This window comes from Abramis brama (assembly GCF_963993115.1).
Source record: "Abramis brama genome assembly, chromosome: 16".
NCBI classification, from domain to species: Eukaryota; Metazoa; Chordata; class Actinopteri; order Cypriniformes; family Leuciscidae; genus Abramis; species Abramis brama.
Window position 1 is genome coordinate 29,773,503 of NC_139978.1, and position 16,068 is coordinate 29,789,570.

General features: G+C 38.8%; 1 long non-coding RNA gene across 3 annotated transcripts; it reads left to right on the forward strand.

Moving 5' to 3' along the window:
- Positions 1–9,210: 9,210 nt before the first annotated feature.
- LOC311098240 lies at positions 9,211–14,510 on the forward strand. 3 transcript variants are annotated; one of them, XR_014609422.1, is made up of 5 exons: positions 9,211–9,579; positions 9,844–10,032; positions 10,439–10,514; positions 12,618–12,683; positions 13,739–14,510. It is a non-coding gene; the product is annotated as an uncharacterized lncRNA (long non-coding RNA). The 3 variants fall into 3 exon arrangements; XR_014609424.1 differs by having other exon boundaries at positions 9,225–9,579; positions 9,840–10,032; XR_014609423.1 differs by having other exon boundaries at positions 9,225–10,032.
- Positions 14,511–16,068: the final 1,558 nt, after the last annotated feature.

Sequence of the window (16,068 nt, forward strand, 5' to 3'; positions counted from 1 at the left end):
GTGTGCGCCTATTACTATGATTACGGTAAATTCAGGAACAGCAGCGAGAGAACCTTTTTCATCTGCGGCCGCGCTGTTGACTGTCATGCGGGAGATCGCGATTTGACAATGTTTAAAAGAGATAAATTTTCAGTGTACTCAATGTTTTTGTAAAGAGAGTTTACAGTTATAAAGTTAAATAGCTACGTTAAAGGCAGGGTAGGCAGGATTTTTCTAAAAAACTTTTTCCCAAATTTGTTTAAACTGTCTTTATATACCAATAGCCTACATAATTAAAATGTAAGTACTCTGAAAAAGAGAGTATAAAAATCGAGTGTCTCTAGTCCTGTCAGGGCTGCAATAAACACAGCTACTTATTCCATTCACTCCCACCCCCTCCCTTCTGGGCTCCTTCCAAACCCACCCCCCCCCCAAAACACATGAACGCGCGATGCCGACCGCTCAGCTGGAGGACGCGTTTGCCAGGGCTGAGCGGAGAGGAGCGCAGTGCATGTAGTGACATCATGTCAGAATCACATGTAATAAAATACCTAACTTTATCATTATGAATATAAACAACTAACATGGCTGTTAGTACTCACTATCAAGCAAGCATATCGATAATGCAAAGTTTAAAATATATTGAGTTTGATTCGCCGTCACGTCTTCCATTGAGGAAGCAGAGGCTGAAGCCTCGGAGGCGGACCCGTCCATCACCCAAGCTGAAGTCACCGAGGTAGTCAAGAAACTCCTCGGTGGCAAGGCACCGGGGGTGGATGAGATCCGCCCTGAGTACCTCAAGTCTCTGGATGTTGTGGGGCTGTCTTGGCTGACACGCCTCTGCAGCATCGCGTGGCGGTCGGGGACAGTGCCTTTGGATTGGCAGACCGGGGTGGTGGTCCCTCTTTTCAAGAAGGGGGACCGGAGGGTGTGCTCCAACTATAGGGGGATCACACTTCTCAGCCTCCCTGGGAAAGTCTATGCCAGGGTACTGGAGAGGAGAATCCGGCCGATAGTAGAACCTCGGATTCAGGAGGAACAGTGTGGTTTTCGTCCCGGTCGTGGAACACTGGACCAGCTCTATACCCTCTACAGGGTGCTGGAGGGCTCATGGGAGTTTGCCCAACCAATCCACATGTGCTTTGTGGATTTGGAGAAGGCATTCGACTGTGTCCCTTGTGGCATCTTGTGGAGGGTGCTCTGGGAGTATGGGGTCCGGGGCCCTTTGCTAAGGGCTATCCGGTCCCTGTACGACCGGAGCAGGAGCTTGGTTCGTATTGCCAGCAGTAAGTCAGACTTGTTCCCGGTGCGTGTTGGACTCCGGCAGGGCTGCCCTTTGTCGCCGGTTCTGTTCATAATCTTTATGGACAGAATTTCTAGGCGCAGCCAGGGGCCGGAGGGGGTCAGGTTTGGGGACCACACGATTTCATCTCTGCTCTTTGCGGATGATGTGGTCGTGTTGGCCTCATCAAACCAGGACCTCCAGCATGCACTGGGACGGTTTGCAGCCGAGTGTGAAGCGGCTGGGATGAGAATCAGCACCTCCAAATCCGAGGCCATGGTCCTCAGTCGGAAAAGGGTGGCTTGCCCGCTTCAGGTTGGTGGAGAGTTCCTGCCTCAAGTGGAGGAGTTCAAGTATCTCGGGGTCTTGTTCACGAGTGAGGGAAGGATGGAACGGGAGATTGACAGACGGATCGGTGCAGCTTCTGCAGTAATGCGGTCGCTGTACCGGTCTGTCGTGGTGAAGAAGGAGCTGAGCCGCAAGGCGAAGCTCTCGATTTACCGGTCAATCTACGTTCCTACTCTCACCTATGGTCATGAGCTTTGGGTCATGACCGAAAGGACAAGATCCCGGATACAAGCGGCCGAAATGAGCTTTCTCCGCAGGGTGGCTGGGCGCTCCCTTAGAGATAGGGTGAGAAGCTCGGTCACTCGGGAGGAGCTCAGAGTAGAGCCGCTGCTCCTCCACATTGAGAGGGGTCAGTTGAGGTGGCTCGGGCATCTTTTCCGGATGCCTCCTGGACGCCTTCCTGGGACGGTGTTCCGGGCATGTCCCACCGGGAGGAGACCCCGGGGAAGACCTAGGACACGCTGGAGAGACTATGTCTCCCGGCTGGTCTGGGAACGCCTCGGTGTCCCCCCGGAAGAGCTGGAGGAAGTGTCGAGGGAGAGGGAAGTCTGGGCATCCCTGCTTAGACTGCTGCCCCCGCGACCCGGCCCCGGATAAGCGGTAGAAGATGGATGGAGATAGATGGATGGATGGAGTTTGATTCGGTAACGAGCTAGTAACATAAGGCAAAGCTAAAAACAGGTTGCATTGATAGGCTACACGTTTTCCCATTACCATCAGTTACACTGTGATGAAGGTGAATTTCATAGCAATTTCACCCAAGAAAGACTGTGATTCATAACATATACGGTGTTTTGCATGTAAGAGCTTCCACGATGAAAGCACTGTTGGCTCTGATGAGGACTAACATTACACTCCGGAGACAAGTAGCCTACCTTTCTACCTTACTAGTTCCTTTTTTTGCCTTGTTTGCCTTTGCTGACTGTATATGCAGGTAGGCTACTGGGAATTTTGACTGCTCTTTCTCTGCCATAATTGTGATTCTTCCTAGCTTCCATGCCTCTCTCCGTGCCTCTTCCCCTCCTTGAGTCAAACGGGTGCGTGCATGTTTGCAGCTGCTGTAGCAGCCAGGGGGGCAGGGTTTCATAAAATATTGAAGCTTCCCCGGGCACCGCCATTGATTAGCAGACCCCCACCTGCTGTTAGCATTCCATTGACTCCCATTCATTTTGGCGTCACTTTGACAGCGAATAACTTCACATCTGAGGCGTTTAAAGACTCCATTTGTCCATTATTTATTTCTAAAGAAACACGAAAATGTATAAAAGGCTCCATTACCTTGTATCTTACGTTATGGCCCTGTAGATGCAGTTTTTGTAAAAATAGGCTAACGATTGCGTCATAACCACGCGACTCTCTGTCGCACAGTAGAGAAATTACTGTATGGACAGGAGGAGAAGCTCGCGGGCAATCGGGGGACATGGAGGCAAACTGACAAAGTAATTAATCAGAATACTTAGCAAAAGTTGCTCCTGCTCCTAGCTCATGGACACCTCCTACTCACACTCTCCGTCTCTGCAAGTTTCGGAAGGGAATGATTCAGATTTCTCTTGGCACAGCTACTAGAAGACAGACGGGTTACTCACGTCACATCTACGTCGTCAAGCTCAGTTTGAGTCTGCGCAGTACGCTCGACCCCCAGGAAGTGAGTGCTTCTAATTGACTTCACTTGTCTCCGTTGAATCCAATGGGGTCGCTGTGTCCAGTTTATATAGGCTGCATCCGAAATCGAATACTTCCCTACTATATAGTATGCGAAAAACAATACGCGAGCAGAGTAGTATGTCCGAAATCATAGAATTCAAAAAACAGTAGGCGAGAAGTACCCGGATGACCTACTACATCCGGCGAGATTATGAAGTGCGCATACGATGGACACTTTACTATCCCATGATGCCACGGGAGAGGAGTTGTCGTCGTTATATTTGAAAATGGCGGAAAACGGAGAAGCGGCTGTTTTCAAGTGCAAGTACTTTACAAAACACTTTTTGTTTATTTGTGGTTAAATTATAGTCGTTTAACATCATATAAGTAAACGATTGACTTGTTAAAAGTTTAAATAATGTAAATCGAGGGTACAAGTTTGTGAATTGGCTGTAAAATGACAATTTTATCATTATTATTACCGAACAGAACGAGCTAATGCCTGTCAGCTAAGTTAGTTAACACTGTTTTATTTAAACAACAACATTGTTTCTCAGTTAAATGAGAGAGTTACAAAACTTTTATTTTTTTTATTTTACAACGATTTTATTTCTCCTTTACCAGTGTTGATATGTAATATGTGTTGGCTACGTAGCAAGCTACTGTTTCGAGTGTAACGTACCTCAACTTGTCCATGTAACATTAATATTAATATAATAATATAGATTGACCATGGTTCATCACTAATGTTAAATTCTGTGTTGATTTTGCAGGGGCTGATGAACACACCTGTGTTCTTGTAGAGTGGAGAGTGGCTAATGAAAGGGAGGAAAGAAAAGAAAGAGCGACGAGAGCATGAGGAGAGACAAGAACAGGAGGCCAGAGAGAGGAAAGATTCCTTCAGCTTTTAGAAATAATTGCTAAAAAAATAATAATAATAAAGAAAACAAATGTTACACACTCTCTTTCCATTTATTTGTTAGTAAGTTCATTTTGTAATGCTGTTTTAGCAAGTTTTGTTACAAAACACTTAATTCCCAGGGATTTACAGTAGTTAGATTGTCAGTTGTAAAGTGTTTAATATGTGGCATTGAGTAATTAATATTTTTAAAGGGTGTTGTGTGTGCACTTATTTTGTGGCAGATTCCAGATGTTTTTTTAAAACAAGCAAATTGCAGGTATATCTGAAAAATGAGTGCCGCACTATAGAGAAATACCCACACTCCAGACACCTTTAAAATGTATTTGCTTTATTTTTGTATCTTATTTAACTTTTAAATGGATACAGAATACAAAGCTTAAAACAAAATCACAAAACTTTGGCACAAAGTAGTATAATAGAGCTTAAAGCACCACCAAAAGCAAAAGTTTAAAAAAAATTTTTTTATTAAAGTGTCATCTTGAGGGAAGAAAATGAACTTCAGCAGTAAGGTAACCTTCACAGGTTTCTAAAAGATCTAAAGGGGCTTTCTTACTAACAATCTCATTTGTTGGGCATCGCTTTAAAATAATTCAAAATCTGTTAACAATAAATATATATAAATCTATATATATACATATATATATACACACACACACACACACACACATATATATATATATATATATGAATACTTAAGATGTAAAAGCCTCAAAGTGCCATCTGAAATTTTCTTCTAGTTTGATTATTTTTATCAAGCTTGTATGTTTATGTTCAGTTATTTCACTTTAATGGCAATGAAAAGGACCTATTAATTGTCAATTAAAGTGAAATTACTGAACCTAAATAATAGCCTACAAGCTTGATAAAAATGCTCATTTTAGAAGATTTTTTTTCTTTTACGTCTGAAGTCTTCATATATACACATGTATGAATGTGTGTGTGTGTATTGTATCTGACCTCAGTGTGTTACCCTACTGTTCACTGTGTGTGTGTGTGTGTGTATATTATATATTGCATGAATGAATCAACAGAGATAAACACGCATACAATTGATTCATTCATGTTTATTCATTGATGGTATATCACAAGCAAATGAATTACTTTTTCCTTACCAAAAATCAACATCTGTCATTGTTCACAGGTTTGTGTGTGTGTGTGTGTGTGTGTGTGTGTGTGTGCGAGCAACTGACCGACGACTCTGAATTGTGAGCACGAACGACGTAAAAACGCAGACGAAAGCGGAGAGAAGAACTAAAAACATTGCAGTCAGTGCAACGGGCTCTTTAAATTTTCGCGCTGATGTGACCGCGCATGTTACGTGACAATACCAACATGGCGCATGTAGTACGTCCGGACCATAGGTCCGGACTCCATTCATACTAACTGTATTCATACTATTTAGAACGTACTTTTTTAACGGTCGCGAAGTACATTCTATTTGACCGTTCGCAAAGACCCGCCCCCCTTAGTTACTGTCGTGTCGCTATGTCCGACAAGCTACCAAGCTACGCCGTTCTCATGCCACACCATGTTCTCATGCAGTGAAAAATACATCGCGGAGCAGAGAGGAGACTGACAACACGCTGACAGACAGGACAGAGCAGGTTACTTTTCGGTTACGTTTGATATTAAACATATTAAACAAAGTCTCATCTTTCAAATTTGGTCATTTTTTAAAAGAAATTTTAACAATAAATACCGTTTTGTTGCTCTTTAATGTGCCGTGACAGATCGCTGTAGACTAGAGCATCAGTTAAAGCTGCTCGTGAACCTATCATCTCTTCCTTCTAGTTAATTTATAGCCTCAAATAAACATGAACAAACACAAAAAGGAATGTTGTTTTAACCACAGAAAGGCGTCAGTACACTCCGTTTTTCAAGTTCAAATCCTCCTATGTTAATCTACTAACTCTCCTGACTGCTTTGTCGGACAAAATGGCGGATGGCGAAGTATCATTGGTCAGATCACCTGTCAATCAAGCTCCCTGCGAAGGGTCAAATTAAATGTAGTACCTACTCACATAGTACGCGATTTCGGACGCAGCCATACTGTCTATGGTAGCAGCAGGGGTGGTAGCCATGGTAGCGAGGGAGAGTGACAGTCGCCCAGCCAATCATTTCATTCGTTCCGAATGGAAATAAGTAGCTGTGTTTATTACTAATATCAAAAGATAATAGTATTAAAAGACACAACACAAGACAGTAAATCATTCACAATATGTTCTGGGATGCATGTTGATTTCATGTTAATCAGTTCATTGATAAATTAATGCGGGAGAGTCTGTTCTAATATCTGTGGGTCTTGTGGCAGAGGCCCGGTTCACATTGCTAAGAGTCATAAAACCAACTTATCTGATCGTGGTCATGGTAACTAAGACCTTCTTGCCCTGTTTGGGGGGATGGGGCCACAGATCCCAGAGTGAGTTCTAAATATCATTTGTTAAACAATAACAAATACTTGTGTCTGACTTGTCTCAGTCGTTACATTTGGATCCCTGTATGTTTACAGAACTATGACAAAAGTATGACCTCAAACTGACATAGCCTACCTTGTGCACAAAGCAAAAGCCAGATGTGTTTTTTATTCATACCATCAGTGTGTAGTTGGCGCATTGTGTGCTTATTAATGTGATGGCTTGTGTTAACTGTTTGATACGAAAATACAATTTTTACGAAGGTCTGAAGAGTTAAGCAAGGTTTATTAGCTTTTGCAAGAGAACTACAATGTTTTGCTGATTTGGTGAAAGGTTTTCATATTTATGTGTAGAGTTTTGCAAAAATAGCCAATAGTTACAAAAAATTAGCTTAAGCCATCAGAAAAAACTATAATTACAGTTTTTTTCAGTCGCTAACAAGCGTTTGTCCAACCAATTGTCACATTTTCAAAACTCTAAACACAATTAGCACAGCAACAGTCTTTTGTGGCCATACCATTCACACATTTCATGTCGTTTTCACACAATATGCAGTCAGTGAACACATTTCCACAATGCTTACATTTTCTTAACAGACAAGCTATACCTCCCAACAAAATTATGGATTGTTTTTGTAGTATTTACGAATGTTAACACACAACATCCCACAATAGCAAAAACAATATTCCAAACCTTAGATACAGTATAAAAATATAAATATAAATATAAAAATATTCTGCAATGATATCAGTTCAAAACCAATATATCTCAGCTGATAATAAACAAACAATTGAATAATTGATGACACACAGCTGATTTATGTTGGGTAAATTGGGCCAACCACAGCTGATGCCAGTCTGGCATAGACTCAGTGGCAGGGGTTATTTTTTTCTATTACACTGACACTTATACAGTAAAAGGAGGACTTTGAGGAGTGATGTTTTTGGAAACAGAAAAAGACAAACACTGTAATGTCTGGACGAGGAAGAGTAAGAGCAAGGGGCCCAGGGAGAAGAGCAGGCCCAGTGAGAGATGCAGTTAGAGGTGCAGGAGCAGTGAGAGGAGCAGGGCCAGGGAGAAGAGCAGGCCCAAGGAGAGGGCAAGGTAGAGGTGTAAGAATGCATGGTGGTGGCATTCCAAGGGCTGCAAGAACAGTAGTCAGTGATGAAATTCGTGCCACTATCATTGACCATGTAATCAACCACGGTCTTTCACTAAGAGAGGCTGGTGAAAGAGTGCAGCCCAGTATGAGGCGGTCAACGGTTGCCTCCATTATACGCATCTTTCAACAAACCAACAGGTAAGTATTGCATTTTACATGGATTGTTTCTATTCTCACTTGACATGTCAATAAGGTCATACAGTAATTCATATGTTGAATTTTTTGTCCCTCTAAAGAATGCAACATCTTCCACCCTCTGGGAGAAGAGGAAAGCTCCTCAATAATGATCAAGAGCTTGCCATTGTAGAAATGGTTGTTGCAAATAATGCAATAAAACTGCATGAAATTCAAACTAGAATTGTGGAGGACCATGAGATATTTGACAATATCGATAGCATCAGCCTCACAACCATTACGCGGACATTGTCTAAACACAGAGTGCAGATGAAGCAGCTCTACACTGTAGAGGTATGTCCAGGTATAGTGTATATTCAATTCAATGTCCAGTTCTATAAGCTTTGCACTTTGCAAGTAGGTAACCTACACAGTAATAGGTTACAGTACAGTATGGTATACAGTGATGACATGATTTACATAAACTTTGTTTCAGAGAGTTATGGAATTGGAGGCCAACCAGGCCCCTCATGAATTCATATACATACATGAGGCAGGATTCAATCTGGCCAAAAGGTGTCGACGTGGACGAAATGTAATTGGAAAAAAGGGCCACAGTTGATGTGCCAGGACAGAGAGGGGCAAACATTACCATGTGTGCAGCAATTGCAAATGCAGGATTACTCCTTCACAGATGTCAGGTTGGACCCTATAATACCGAGCGCCTCCTTGCCTTTCTTAATGATCTCCACCAGCGCCTGGTTCCAGAGCAGGATCAGGAGGGTGAAAACATGAGGACCTTTGTAATTACCTGGGACAATGTGGCTTTCCATCATTCGCAAGCAATAACAACATGGTTTGAAGTCCATCCAAGACTGGTAAGTCTCTTCCTTCCACCCTATTCACCTTTCCTCAACCCCATAGAGGAGTTATTTTCTGCATGGAGGTGGAAGGTTTATGACCATCAGCCACATGACCAGAGGTCCCTCCTTTGAAGCCATGGATGCTGGCTGCAGGGACATCACAGTTCATGATTGCCAAGGGTTGATCCGACATACCAAGCGGTTTTATCCCAGGTGTATCGCCTTGGATAATATCAGATGTGATGTTGATGAAAACATGTGGCCTAACCCTGAAGATCGCAGAGATTAGATACAGTAATTTTGTGTGTTTTTTTTTTTTTTAGTTCCCCCCCCCCTTTTTATCTGGGCTTTTTGCTGTTGTTTTTTTGTTCAGAATGCTCTTGTGTGTTTCATGGATATTTTGTTCACTGTAAGCAATACTGTAAAACTTTTTCTGTTCTATCATACCGTGTTTCTACTGTATCTCCTGTAGTAAACAGTAAACTACACTCTCAGAAAAAAAGGTACACGGTGGTACAAATAATGTTCCTCAAAGAACAGTTTTGTACCTTTTCAATAATAGTACCTTTAATGGTACAGGAAAGACCACTGATGATACTGTTTGGTACCTGTTAAGGTACAATTGAAATGAAGGTACATAATTGTTCTCACATCAAGGGTACAGTTATGGACCAAATTACTATTTCATTCATGATTGGTTGCTGTGTTGAGTATTTTGCATAGCAACAAGACACTGATTGGTCGAAATCGCTTCAGCCACGGAAATTTCCGAACTGACAGCGGGAAGCAGCTACACGGCTGCAGTGCGGTCGAGATTATTTTATCAAACTTGAAGAAGACGAAATTTAAAGGTGAGTTCTTATAATTTATGTATATATTTAGTTCACAAGTCTAAAATATAAATGTTTCAGCCACTTAACGTTATTTTAGCGAGTTGCTTTGCTCCAAATGCTTTTTAGCCATTTGACTTGTAAGTTATAACGTTACACTTTTTAATTTTTTTAATGCAATTATTGACTATTATTAAGTCATCACGTGTACAATATATGGCGTTTGTTCTCCATTATCCACCATAACGTTAACTGTTAAATGTTAACTTTGCTATTAGCAGCTAGGCGACATGAAACTGATTGCCCAAGGTTGCTGCAGCCGTTACTGCATTTTCAAATAGACCGGAGAGCGGGAACTTCGGGAAGCAGATTACGAGCACGGAGCACCACCACAAGCCATGGCCTCCGCCCTCGTCAGAAGTACTTTAGTGGCTGGACTCGAATTATAAGACGAAGAGAAGAGGAAATTCAAAGGTGGGTTTTATGTTTATGTTTAACCAAATAAAATGTATAAAACGTTACAGCTACTCAACATGATAATAGCGAGTGTAACGTTAAATAGCTTATTTGTACGAATCCAGTCAGTGATAGCCGTCTGCATAATTTTTAAAGCAATTGAGTTTCTGTGTCGTAAGTTCACATTTAAAACATTATTGTTGTAAATGAATGCTCAACCAGAGGTGCCCTGCTGGTGTAGCCTACTTTACATTAGTCCACAATGCGGTTTTGGAACAACGTGATTGAGCGCCAACGAACAGTGCGCAGATAAAATAGTTGATCACTCGTTCTGTTTTTGAATGCGATTAACGTTACCGGATTCTGTCCTAAGTAATATAAAGTTACATGTCATATACTCAGCTAATGTGTCTTTGATTTTTAGATCATGATGGGGTAAACTGCATGGTAAACTGTCAGTGCTGGTCATCTGAAAGTCTTCCTGCGTCCTCAGCTGTGAGGCAAGTATCAGTACAATGTGTTATTTGAGTTTCTTAATCTTATGATATTCTTTTTTCTGATGAGGTTGAATATTTCTAAGACAAAATGTTTGCCATAATGACAGAGTGATGTCAATCTTGATAAAGCACAACTGCACTTCAAATGAACTCTGAAAGATTTCGGTCACTTAACTGAAAGTATATTCACCTAAAACTCTGACACTCACAAAGTATGGTAACGTTAGCATACCGGTACCAAATGTCAATATGAAATGTAATGTGTAAAATGGCAATGTATTTCTGTATTTATATTTACATTTTCTATATGATATGTGCAACATCTGGAGCAAAAAAATATTCAAAATCAATAATATAATAATTTGCATTACTACACTAGCTTTAACATAAAATTAAAACATACATTGAATTTTTTTTAAGTTCAAAAATAGAAAATGAAATGTATTACAGAAATTAGATGTTTAAAATGTTCAAGCAAATATTATAGCAAAACTGTAATTTAGGTTATTTTTCCTAGTTGCTTTTACACTCAAAGTTAAGGCACTTGATGCAAAGATCATCTTGGAATCCTTTTTTTAAATCCAGATTGAATTTTGCCACGTTCATCGTGGGTATTTAATAAAAATGCAATCATAAGTGTCTTAACTGTGAGTGTAAATGCAATTAAGGAAAATAGCATTTAAATTATCATTTTGCTACAATTTTATGTTGAACATGTTAAAGGGTTAATTAGTTCACCCAAAAATTAAAATTCTTTCATCAATTACGAGCTTTCTGACCCCCCATAGACAGCTAAGCAACTACCACTTTGATGCTTTAAAAAGTTCCTAAAGTGATTGTAAAACTAATCCATATGAATTGAGTGTTTTAGTCTAAAATTTGTGCTGTATGATGAACAGGTTGAATTTAGGCTTTTATTCATCAATTCACATCAGATAATACGGTAAAAGGAAGCTCTAGCATGTTCCCTTGACATGCGAAAACAAATGAGGTTCATTCTCGTGTGTTGCGCAGCACGTTTGAGAAAGAGGTTTGTTCTCACGTGTCAAGCATGTTCGGTTGAGCTTCTGAAATCTGTTTATCATATAAAGCGATCATGTCTTATGAAAATTTGAACTACGGTAAACTGCTCGATTCAAAAGGATTGGTCTTACGATCTCTTTATGAACTTTTTGAAGCATCAAAGTTTTAGTTGCATGGACTGTCAATGGGGGGACAGAAAGCTCTCAGATTTCATTAAAAAGATCTTCATTTGTGTTCCAAAGATGAACGAAAGTCTTACAGGTTTGGAACAACATGAGAGTGAATAATTAATGACAGAGTTTTTTTTAATTTTTGGTGAATTGTGCCTTTAAACATCTCTAATCATTTTGTAATATGTTTAAATTACCGGTATATGTTAAAACAAGTGTAGGAGATGGCTAATTTAATTATATTATTGAATTTGAATTGTCACTTTGCCCCAAACATTGCACATATGGTATGGAAAATGTAAATTTAAATAAGAACATTGCCATTTTATATATTACATTGCCATTTTGCATATTAAATTTCAAAATGTCTTTTGATACCTGAATGCTACCATAATAAAGAGATCGTAAAATAATTTGAATTGAGCAGTTTAGTCCAAGTTTTTCTGTAGAGATACAATCATTTTATATGATGAACAGATTTAATTTAGGCTTTTATTCACATAAAAATATACATCAATTCACACATCAGTTGCGGTAAACAGAAGCTCAATCATGTTTGCTAAACGTGCGAAAACCGATGATGTTCATTCTCATGTGTTTTGCAGCACGCTTGAGCTTCCGCAAGAACCACTGAGGTTTGTTCTCGCTTGTCAAAGCAAGTGCGGTTGAGCTTCTGTTTGTTCAATGTTTAAATGTGATTAAAATCCTAAATTTAATCTGTTTATTATACTAAGCGGTAGTCTCTTCAGACATTTTTTACCAAACTTCTCAATTCAAATGGATTAGTTTAACATTTTACTTTTCTGGGTATTTTATATGAAGCTTTAAGTGAATCATTTAAAACTTTGTGGGAAATGTAAAAATGCAGAAAGTTTTTTTGTGTGTGAAAATTGTTTTCTTATCTGCATTTCAGTTATTCCAGAAAATGGACCGAATGCATGCTGTGGTTGATTTAAGGTGTTTCCAGGATTCCTTAAAGGTATAGTTCAGCAATTTTTTTTAATTCTGTCATTAATTATACACCCTCATGTCATTCCGAACCTGTAAGACCATCGTTTATCTTCGGAACACAAATGAAGATATTTTTGATGAAATCCAAGAGCTTTCTGTTCCTCCATTGGTAGCCTACGCAACTAAAACATTCAAGCCCCAGAAAGGTAGTAAAGACACCATTAAACTAATCCAAGTGACTCCAGTGGTTTAACCTCAATTTTATGAAGCGATGTAAGCTTTGTTTTGCCAAAAAAAAAAAAAAAGAAGCATAATTTACCTCTATATTTACAAAATAATATAATCTAAAGCACATTCATGGAACAACACCCGGTCTTGAGTCAACACAATTCGCATGCGTCGTAGTGCTCCCCCTAATAAATAAAGTGTTAAATTGTGTTTTTTTGCTAAAACAAAGCACCTGCATCGCTTCATAAAATTGGTTAAACCACTGGAGTCACATGGATTACTTCAATGATGTCTTTCCTATCGTTCTGGGCCTTGAATGTGTTAGTTGCATTGCTCCCAATGGAAGGACAGAAAGCTCTCAGAATTTCATTAAAAATATCTTCATTTGTGTTCCGAAGATGAACAAAGGTCTTACAGGTGTGAAATGACATGAGGGTGAGTAATTAACAAAATAATTTTCAGGTTGAGGTTTTTGAGGTTGTTAATTTGAGGTTGGCTAAGCTGAAATCCGTTATAGAAGCACATTACATGGATGCCAAACGAGATGTTGAAGGATGTGTAGTTCACCCAAAAAATGAAACAGTCAATGGGGCCCCATTGACTTCCATAGTATGAAAAATATTCTATGGAAGTTAATGGGGCCCCATCAACTGTTTAATTTTCGATTCTCAAAATATCTTTTTTGTTCAAGTTAACAGATTTGGAAAAACTTGAGGGCGAGTAAATGACAGAATTTTCAGTTCTAGGTGAACTATCCCTTTAAGTCTAGAAGTGAAATTTGAGCTTGTCATTGGAAGTATAAATTTAATAAATTTACATCTGTCTTTACTAATATTGATTCTTCATTATGTTCAGGAAGAACCGGCTATCTCAACTCACTGTGCAGATCTTGGGAATGTCTTGACTGGACGTGTCTTCAGTGAGAGGAGAATCTTCAGCAGTGTAAAAATGGAGGGATCTGAAATTGCCGAGCAGTTCGGTTGGATGATGGTGTTTTAAAAAGTTAAATAAATGCAAGGGTATTGTGTGAAAAGTGGGGGGAAAAAAACAAGTCTAGCTTTGTTGTAGATAAGAAAATATATTTTATGTACTGTAACATTTTTGCATTTTAAATTCTTTCAAATCTTTTTAAAGAAGTGATATTCTGTTAATTTTGCTAAGTCTTTATTGTATTGTGAAATCTTTGATGTATTTACACAAAGATATACTTTACTGTAAGTTGGAATGAAAGTATTCAAATGTTCATATGAATTTGATATGTATTTACAGAAATTATTAAATTGATGCCTTTTTGATTCAGTTGTTGAATGTGCTTGTTATTCAATAGAAAAATAGCCTTTCTCGTAGGAACAAATTTGACACAGTTAAGGTACAAAGGGGCTTGTCACTGGGGCGGTACCTTAAGAGATCAAATTTGTACCTTTGATAAAAGGTACAATATTGTACCAACAAGTTTTTAAAAACAAAAGGTACATTTTGGTTTGCCCATGGTACAAATCATGTCCTTTAAGGTACAAACTGGAATGGAACAAATTTGTTCCTCTATATTAAGGTACAATTTTGTACCAGTAAAAGGTACCGCCCCAGTGACAAGGGTTTGTACCTTCTTTGGTACAAAATTGTACCTTTTTTTCTGAGAGTGTAGAAAAAAAAACTGATTTGCTTTTTACTGGAATGCTTTTGAATGTGAACATTACTGTACATATGGACATACAGTTCCCAACCAAGAAATTTAGTGTAAAAACGGTGGATTGCATGTTTTGCATGCAAATACCTGTAAAACTGAAACATAAAAGTCTGCAGTTTTTGTAATGTCAATAGCCAGTATTTTGAAACCTGGTGTACTTTGATTGACTGCATGTACCTTGTGAAGTGAAAACAAGTGTTATTCTTTGACAGAATAATTTCAATTTGATTAATTTCCAGTGTTTTGGTAAAGTTAGTGTGTGCAGAGAAAGATGTGTTCTATTTTGAAATGAAGAGTTAGTATATATTTAACAAAATGTGTTTTTGAGAAGAAAATTATCCATTTGGCCAATTGTGTTTTGTAGGTGTAAGTCTGTGTTAAGAGTTTAGAAAAAGTATCTGAAGTATGGGTAAGCGCTTGTTAGCGATTGAAAAAAACTGTAAGCAGGAAGTCACACTCAAACCCAGAAATACATATGCAAAACATGCTCAGCTCTTCATCACAACTTTACAATGATGCATTGTAACAATGACTGTTTACAATGACTTTACAAAGTAATCCTGTTTTCTTTTCAAGTACAGTTTTTACTTTTTGGAGTTAGTAGCAATGAACATGAAATCAGAACATGAAATCAAATGTGTTTATCAATTTTTAATAATGTACTGGAATGCACTGACCAATTGCAAAGAGAAACAGATTATTTTGTGCATGATAGGCTACACTGAGATCTCTGTGATGACATTCAAACTCTATGTGGATTTCTGTCAGTCTCAAGATTTGTTGAGGATTCAAGTCAAGAAATAGAGTAAATACAGTGGAGTCCTTATATGGATGTCTAAATGTAGTGTGGACTGCTTATGAATCCAGACAAAGAATCAGGTCTGAGAACAGTTATGTCCTGTTGCACACACAGAAGAGGCTGTTTTTCTGGTGGCACATATAATTTTTATTTCTGTCATGTACAATCTGCAAATTCAACAGACAGCAATAAATTTGTTTTTGTTTCACAGTGTTGAAATAGCTGGCAGTGTGACTTCATGTCAAAAAGTGAAACGCTCTTTCAATAAACTCACATTACACATTTATCTGATACTGTATGGTCACAGAAAATGAAACTGTGTATTCCACCAAATAAAACAATACTGACATTAACATTTCAGTAATCAGATAAAGCTCAATTAACATACACCAACTCTATACAAGCACTTAAAGGCAGGGTAGGCAGGATTTTTCTAAAAAACTTTTTCCCAAATTTGTTTAAACTGTTAAACTTTATATACCAATACATAAGAGAGTATAAAAATCAAGTGTCTCTACACTGTAAAGAGGTTGCTGTAAATTTTACAGTAACTTACTGGCAGCTGGATGCCAGTAAGTTACTGTAAAATGTTTTACAGTATTATTACTGTATTTTCACTTACAGTATACTGTATCATTTACTGTACTTGCATTTACAGTATTATTACCATATTTTCATTTACAGTATTAGTATTGAGGT